This window comes from Hemitrygon akajei, chromosome 3 (assembly GCF_048418815.1).
Source record: "Hemitrygon akajei chromosome 3, sHemAka1.3, whole genome shotgun sequence".
NCBI lineage: Eukaryota > Metazoa > Chordata > Chondrichthyes > Myliobatiformes > Dasyatidae > Hemitrygon > Hemitrygon akajei.
In genome coordinates, this window is record NC_133126.1 from 167163156 (window position 1) to 167171732 (window position 8577).

At 40.3% G+C, this 8577-nt stretch overlaps 1 long non-coding RNA gene across 1 annotated transcript; it reads left to right on the plus strand.

Annotated features, from left to right (window-relative positions):
• The first annotated feature begins 830 nt into the window (after positions 1–830).
• On the plus strand, positions 831–8285 carry LOC140724315 (uncharacterized). Its single transcript, XR_012098096.1, has 3 exons — positions 831–943; positions 4912–5134; positions 7641–8285. It is a non-coding gene; the product is annotated as an uncharacterized lncRNA (long non-coding RNA).
• The last annotated feature ends 292 nt before the right edge of the window (positions 8286–8577 follow it).

An 8577-nucleotide genomic window follows, 5' to 3' on the forward strand; every position in this document is an offset into this window, starting at 1 on the left:
CTCGTTGACCACAAGGCTCATTAGAGCTTCAAGCATTTCCTCTCAGTCTGTTGAAAAATAGAAATGGAATCAGCTGAAGACTTCATTGGACAAGATAATCCTATTGGTGTATGTTTTTTTTTACCCTCACCTAGATGTATCTGGATGCTCAGGAGAATTATCACGTGATTTATGGGCACATATTGCAACTTTGTAGAAGATAGACATGCACTCCTTGGCCTGTAACATGTTCGTGCCATGAATAAGTTGCAAGCCAGTTATCTGTTCTGATTGTACTTTACTGAACTAGGGGGGTAATAGGGAGATTTCCTCCTCACCATATGATTGCAGCATTAACTGCCGGGTGGAGCTTTGTACAAAGCTGAGTTCCCCCATTCTTTGTACCACTAACCAATAGGGCAGATCTCGCAGCTGAGTAACTTAAAGTCATATCACAGTAACAGTTTTCCTATTTAAAAAAGAAGTAAATGATTTCTGCAATTTCCTTTAATTTAACTATTATCATTCGATGAAGTTCAGTCACATTTAACAATACTTAACCCAGGAGAAGTAACTGGGATTAAGCATAAATGTGAGATTTAATTATTTCCCATCGGTTACATTTTTTCACTAAGATCAATAATTTTAGAATTCTAAATCAGACTGCTTATAGGGAGTACCCAGGATTATTAAGGGCAAGGAGCTTGTGCTTGTCGCTGTTCAGTACAGCGACTGCTTTAGTCGTTTGTGAAGAACTTCCCAGCAGCTGTTCATATTCACTGCTACTTTATATACATCCCACTCTAGAAGCTGACAGATGGGTGGAATCTTGTAATCATTTATGAAGGACAGGGTAGACAAAAGGCGGCTAGTTCTGCTGCTCACGATGATTTGTGAAGGCAGTCAATGGAAGGCTTCTGTTGATGATTACAAGATCCCAACCATCTGCCTGCCATTGTGGTGGGTAAGTATCAGACGCAGATCACACTACCTTAACAAACAAGTGTAAGCCAAGTTGTCAGTATCAAAGGCACAAACTAATTTAATTGTTTAAGGCTATAACATGATATGCCAGCAAATCCAGTGACAATGTTTTTATTTACACTATTTACATATCCTCCACTTCCTCTTCTTCCATGGTCTCAAGACTCGTGTGGCTTTATTTCAATAAGTGAATCGATGAAGCCACTGTGTCTCTCTCCATGACATCATCATTTGTGGCAGCACTTGGTGACAAACTACGTTGGACATGCCTTCTAAAAGCAGTTCTTCCACAGATGTGATGTGGGCTACATAAGTGTTCAAACGATACAATTCTAATATTAAGACACACCAATTTCCTTTGTTTCAAGTGAATATTCTTTTTCAGTGAGTGCATGAGTGCTTTGCACTTACCCTGGCAGCTGATACAACACGAACAAAAGCATCCCTTTTCATTTCTGTCTGCTAATCTAATATCCTGCAAAAACCATTAATATTGTATGCCTTGGTACGAGAGAAGTTAATGCAGGTCAAGTTGCACCGTGCGAGATAGGCACAACGCCGTTTAATAAATTTGTTAAAACACTGGACAAAGATTAAGAGAGAACTTCTACAGCAAACCTGCACTGAATATTTTCAACAAGATTGCACCCACTGTTGAAGCTTTAGCTTGCTAATGGATTGTGATATATTTATTTGTAGTTCATTTAAATTAGTTTCTGGTGGATCTGCGAGAAACAGATTGTCCCAGTGAGGTATCAGAGCGATTTCCGTGTTGTCTGTTAGTTGGGTGAGTGATAAGCCGAAAGGCATAGATCATTCAGTCCAGGTCTAATGAAGATCCAGTGCCATCTGAACAAGTGCCCAATGTGAGCAAGACAGAGATTCTGTGAAGCTTGCAGCAACAACATAAATATGACAATTACAGAAGGGAATGTAGAAAAGCAGTTGTTTACATCAGCAAGAAACATATAGATTCATAGAGAACTACAGCACAGAAACAGGCCCTTTGGCCCATCTAGTCTGACAAATTATTATTCTGCCTCGTCCCATTGACCTCCACCTAGAACATAGCCCTCCATACCCCTCCCATGCATGTATCTATCCAAACTTCTCTTAAGTGTTGAAATCAAACCGACCACTCCCATTGGCAGCTCATTCCACTCTCACTGCCCACTGAGCGAAGAAATTCCCCCTCATGTTCCGCTTCAACATTTAACCTTTCATCCTTAACCCATGACCTCTAGTTCTAGTCTCACCCAAACTCAGCGGAAAATGTCTGCTTGCATTTACCCTTTACATAGCCCTGATAATTTTGTATACTTCAACCGAATTTCCCCTCATTCTCCTACATGCCATGGAATAAAGTACTAATCTATTCAACTCGATCCTCAAGACCCATACACCCTTAATAAATTTTCTCTGCACTTTTTCAATGTTATTTAAATCTTTCCTGTAGGTAGGTGACCAGAACTGCATAAAATTCTCCAAATTAGGCCTCATTATTGTCTTAAACAACTTCAAAATAACATTCCAACTCCTGTACTCAATACTTTGATTTATGAAGGTCATTGCGCAAAAATCTCTCTTTATGACCTTATTTACCTGTGATGTCACTTTCAAGGAATTATAAATCTGTATTCCCAGATCCCTCTACTGTAGCAAAAGCTCCTCACTGTTCTACCATTGATTGTGTAAGTCTATCCTGAGTATGTCAACTGCTGTTTCAGGCAGCTCATACCAAATACACACTATCTCTGCATGAAGAAGCTGTCCCTGTTCAATCTATTGCATCTGAGCTTAAACCTATGCCCTCTTGCTTTTAGTACCCACATCCTATGAAAAAGATAATGTGTTTTCACCTGGTCTGTGCTCATCATGATCTTATATACCTGTATCAGGTCACCCCTCAGTCTCCTACATTGAAAGGAATAAAGTCCATGTAACTCAGACCACCAAGTCCCAGCAACAGGATATACCCTGGCTCAACATATTGACACAATTACAAAGGAGGCGTGCTAGTGGCGATACTTCATTAGGAATTTGAGGAGATTTGGTACGTCACCAGGTTTTTACACTTGCACAGTGGAGAACGTTCTGCCTGGTTGCATCTCCACCTAGTATGGAGGCTCGAGTGCACAGGATCGAAAGAGTATGCAGAGGGCAGTAAGATCAGCCAGCTCCAAAATGGGTATCATTGTCCAAGATGGCGGCACGACGCAGCTTGCAGCGGCCACTCTGGAGCTGATATCTGTTATTTGTGAAGTGGGGTGCCGTGCGCAGTCCTAATCTGATGAAAAACGGATGTGGGAGCACGGAGGAACATCTGGAAATCTCCAGGAAGGCCTTCTCTGTTGCTACTGCTGCTGTGAGGTCCGGGTCTCTGCTGAGAAGAACAGGCCCCCAGTCCTCGGGGTCGCATTGCCAGTGGCCGTTGGCAAGGGTGTCTTAATGCGCTCGGCAGAGGATGGTTCTCGAAGGAGCTGTGCCGGAGGGGATGGTCGGAGGCTCGGAGGTTTGATGGACTCGGAGTCCACTGCGGTCGGGGTGCTTTCACTGTGTGGTGTGTCTGCGAGGCTGAGTCCGGGGTATTCCCTTCTGCCGCCTGCGTGGGATGATGAGTCTATTGGGATCTTGAGGACTTGTGGAAACTGTGTGGTGGTTTCTTTCGAACTTATAGTCTTTTAACATCTTTGGACTATTTTTACTGTGCGCATGGTCTGTTTTTCATCAATTATGCTATTGTTTGCACTGTTGTAACTATATATTGTAACTATGTGGTTTTGTGCAGGTCTTGTAGCTTTAGTTTTTGGTTTGTTGGGTGCTAGAGTTGGTCTCCTGACTTGGTGTGTCTGGTGGATTTGGAGCTCCTTTCCGGGTAATGTACTAAGATGGTAGCACAATATTAATATGCAGTAGCCTCTCTGGACTCTGGATTGGGGATTGCCAAATGTTATGTGGATTTTCTGGTGTAGTCTGTTTTGTCGTGTGCTTTTGTGATATCATTCTGGAGGAACGTTGTCTCATTTTTTAACTGCATTGCATTTGTGGTTTCTAAATGACAATAAACTGACAATAAACAATAATAAATCAATGACTTTGAGCATGGAACAGTACAGCACAGTACAGACGCTTTGGCCCAGGGTGTTGTGCTAACCTTTTAACCTACTCCAAGATCAATCTGACCACTCCCTTCCACATCACCCTCCATTATTCCTTCATCCATGTGCCTATTTAAGAATCTCTTAAATGTCCCTAATGTATCTGCCTCTATCACCACTTTTGGGAGCTCATCACCCACACCCACCACTCTCTGGCACTCCCCTGAGGCCCTCGATCTATTACCACAAAAAATTAGATGTGTGTTGAGGTAAGTGGATCTAATTTCAAGCATCACAACCTACCCATCGCAGCACTACCCTCAGTCAGAATAGAAGTCTCATAATTGACCTTATAACTCACTAGTCCAAACTTTCAGCTAATCCATCCATTAGTTTTCAAGGTCACTTTTAACACTTCTAAGGAGACAGACAAATCAACATGTTTTAATCCCTGCGGAGGTGGTGCTATTAGCTACTTATAGATTGGCTGTTGTTGTGTCTAGCACCAGGACTGAATCAGAGGAAGAAAATAGAATCTTCATAGCCTTCATCTGCCTCATCCCACACTCTTGTCAACTAAACTGCAAATGAGCTATGAATGTACTTTCTTTAACTTCTTCTATAAGATGCTGGATGACACTTGTCAGAAACACATTCCATGTATCAATATTCTTGTTGTTTATTTTTAGACAGCAACATAATATTACATAAATTGAATAAAATTATCTGAAAGATTTTGTTCTAAGTACTTTCTCTGTAAATGTTCAATGTTCTAAGTAATTTGGACACATGACGCTTGGATATTGTGCCACTGACTGATACAAAACTGATCCTTTATTCAACCTTTTAGGCCATGGACTGCTAACCTTGGCTGGGTTCTTATACATTCCCAGAGGGAGAGAAGATCCGATATTAACAGTGTTCCTAAACTTTCCAAGTCCACCGCCTGTAGAAATCAGAGGAGCAGGCAGCCACACTTACTAAACAAACAGACTTAGAGGGTTGACGAAGGAAGTCATTTGCAGCTGCGGATCAAAAATATATTAATGAATTGTTTCATTTTCTCTGTAACTGTAAGTAAATTTGTTTACTTCAATAGCGATTTTCTTTTTGGTCAGAATATGAATTGTGTGTTTCCATATATCAAGATCCTCAGAAACTAATACTAATTTTTAAAATTGTAAAGATATATTGTTGTTTGTTACAGCTCTGGGTGATTTCCACAGCTGTGAGGGTTTGGACTCAGTTCTGGTGAAGGGAATTTAGCAGTCAGAGCACATGAAAATGAGACAGAAGCACACATGACTCTGCCTCAGTACTGCCAAACTGTGAAAGTAACAGTAAGAATGTTTATCTCCCTATTCTATCAACTTGTTCCTGGATCTAAAGCCCCAGTACTGCAATAATGTTATGGCACTTATTTTGTCAAATGGTGTAGATTTTTAAATAATTCCATTTCCCCCCTCTCTTTTGATACTGACAAACTTATCAGTTGATAAAGAATAACAACAGTATGTGTGTGATCACATGTTTTAATTACTAGCTGCTTGTGCCAAGTACAAATGACCTAACTGCAGTTATTTAGAAAGGTTTTAATAACAGGTTGTGGGAGACCAGCAGGAAACTTTTCCTCAGGGGCATCTGCCCTAGACCTTTCTTATTCCGTTGTTAAATGTAAAGAGGAAGTGGTCAAAGCCAGTTGTACAATGAGAAATAAGAAGGTAGGAAAGGCTAACTTTATTATTCTACTTTCACCTCCTGCCTTCAACCAGGAAGGCTTAATAATCCATGTTGGAGGCTGGGGACGAACAAGAGTGAGGCAGCACTGGATCGGTGAAACACTGTGAACCAGGGAAAGGAACAGTAATTAATGAAAAATAATTTAATTTTCAAGCATTTACTTTTTGGCAGATTCATTTTACGCAAGGCTCCATCAATCATTTCATAGACTTTTACCTTTGCCAAATATTTCCTGAAGGCATTAATGAACAGCTCTATAGATGTTGGGCACCCTCTGGCAATCTGCCCAAGTGACCATGCGTTACTGTAGAATGTGTGTGCAGTCTAATTGTGAATGCATCATATCTTATCCTTACCCAAATGCCACATGAGTATGCTGTCAACAGACTTCATTAAAGGAAGATCAAGAACATCAAATTATACTTTTAGCTCCTCTGATGTTCTAAGGCCCTCTGCAGAACATTAACAAGGAATCTAATACACAGGGTAATTTCCGGTTGGAGTATAATACAACAGTGGATATCAGGTCAGAAGATTAGAGGCTTGGCCTAAGAGCCAAGCTTTTAAGGAATGACTTAAGGGAGGAGAGAGAGAGAGGTGAGAGAGAGAGAGAGAGAGAGAGAGAGAGAGAGAGAGAGGAGAGAGAGAGAGAGAGAGAGAGAGAGAGAGAGAGAGAGAGGAGAGAGAGAGAGAGAGAGAGAGAGAGAGAGAGAGAGAGAATGAGAAAGAAAGAGAGAGAAAGAGATAGATAGATAGATAGATAGATAGATAGATAGATAGAAAGATAGATAGATAGATAGATAGATATATATGTATAGAGAGAGAGAGAGAGAGGGAGAGAATGAGAGAGAGAGAAAGAGAGGGAGAAAGAGAGAGAGAGAGAGAGACAGAAGAACTTTCACTGCCACTGGTAGAGTGATTAACAAAAGGGTTGCACAAGCAGGCAGAATCTTGGGTGGTTATGGAATAAGATGATGTTACAAAAACAAGAAGGAATCCTGAATGATTTTTCTTTTACATGGCTGCACGTACATTTCACCTTTTCTGTTAAAATATCTGAATAATGTTTGAAATGGAGAATTACGTTACACAGTGTTCTCATTGCAATAATTTTGTATCAGCCTGATTTAATGAATTGTGATCAGAAGAACCATGAGTCACTTTGTTGGTGGTGCTTGGAGAATGCATGTCTTTCAGGACATTGTATTAAATTACTGTTCTTCTCTGAACTACCACAGATTTTATAATGATACAGGACCAGGCAAACCGCATCTTAGTTTTGCAGTCCACCTAAATTCACTGCCTTCCTTTTCCAAGCTTGTACTTCTAACTTAATCTAACCACAGCTTAATTTTAAACATTATCTCTGATCTTTACATATGATCACAGTATGTTTTTATTATTAAGCAGCAGCAGAAAATTTCTAAGCAAGTGCACTGACTGCTACATTCCTAGTGATTTTTTTTTAATATCTTTACGGAGTTTCCTTTGCTAGTCCAACTACTCATTCCTGGGTTTTTTTTTTCCAATTGAATCAATTTAACTCATTTTCCAAACTTCTTAAGGAAGTTTTACCTTGAAGTCAAGAGCCTGTATTCATGTCAAAGTGCCAGTATTTCAGTTTTGTTCCTTCTGCAGAGGAACATTACAGGGGACATCATTTCTACAACACTGACCTGAGAAATGTAAAATGTTCCAAGTTAGTCTGATAAAACAAAGATAATTTTTATGGATCAGGAGGGCTCTCTGGCTTTGAATGTTTTCCTCACCTTGATGCTCCTTGCTTCCCCTGCCCTGTCTCCCCAAGGATGTTCTGTACTTCTTTTGTCTCAAATGTAGGACTTGCCCATGAAGACGTAGAAGAGGCTTGAGACTCAGTTTTGTGGACGAGAGGACAGATCTTTTGAACAGCTGCCCCAGACGGGCTGAAAGGTCTTCTGTGGTGCTGTGGAATTCCCTGACTAGAGCACAGCAAACTCTAACCACAGCGGACTTCGAGCTCATTAGGGAGGAGATTTATTGCCTCCTATCCTAACTCTTTGACCATCTATCAAAAGCTAATTAAGAACACATTTAAAATTGACAGTTGCTCTCTTATCATTTGAAGTAGCTGTAGTATAAATCAGCTGTGGATTGGTTTTAATATTGCAGTGAAATCTTAAATAATTAATATTCTGAACCTACCTTGAATGCCCAGGTAATAAGATCTTAAAATGTGGTCCTACTCTCTATAAACATGCGATGGCCTGCAGAAAGGCGTCATTCTAGATTTTTACCATATTCAGCATTACAATTCTACATGAAATTTGCTGGAATTGGTTGTTTTGGATACAAGAAGCAATTCGAACATAAATTGCACTCAAAATCGCTGTTGTTGTTTTGTTGCTGTGTTTCTGCTGAAAATGGTGGGTATGTTATGTCGGCCTGTAGGGTGACACTTGTGGGCTGCCTCCAGCTCATCCTAAGGTTGTGTAGGTTGTTAACGCAAGCAATGCATGACACAATATGTTTCGATGTACAAGTGATAAATAAATGAGTCTGAATCTGAAATTGGACTGCAATAGATTTCTTTTTGCCAACAGGTTATAATTAAGTACAGAGAAAAAGAAGATCATTCGATGACTTCTACAAAGAAAGCTGTCCCACAAATGTTTCAGTCTATGAGTACAGCAGAGTAAATTTTCCAGTGGAGGCTTCATTGTCAATTCCCATGCAACTTGGACCCTGGATAATACTAATTTGAAAGTGTCTCCCCTAACCCGACCTAATTAAAAAG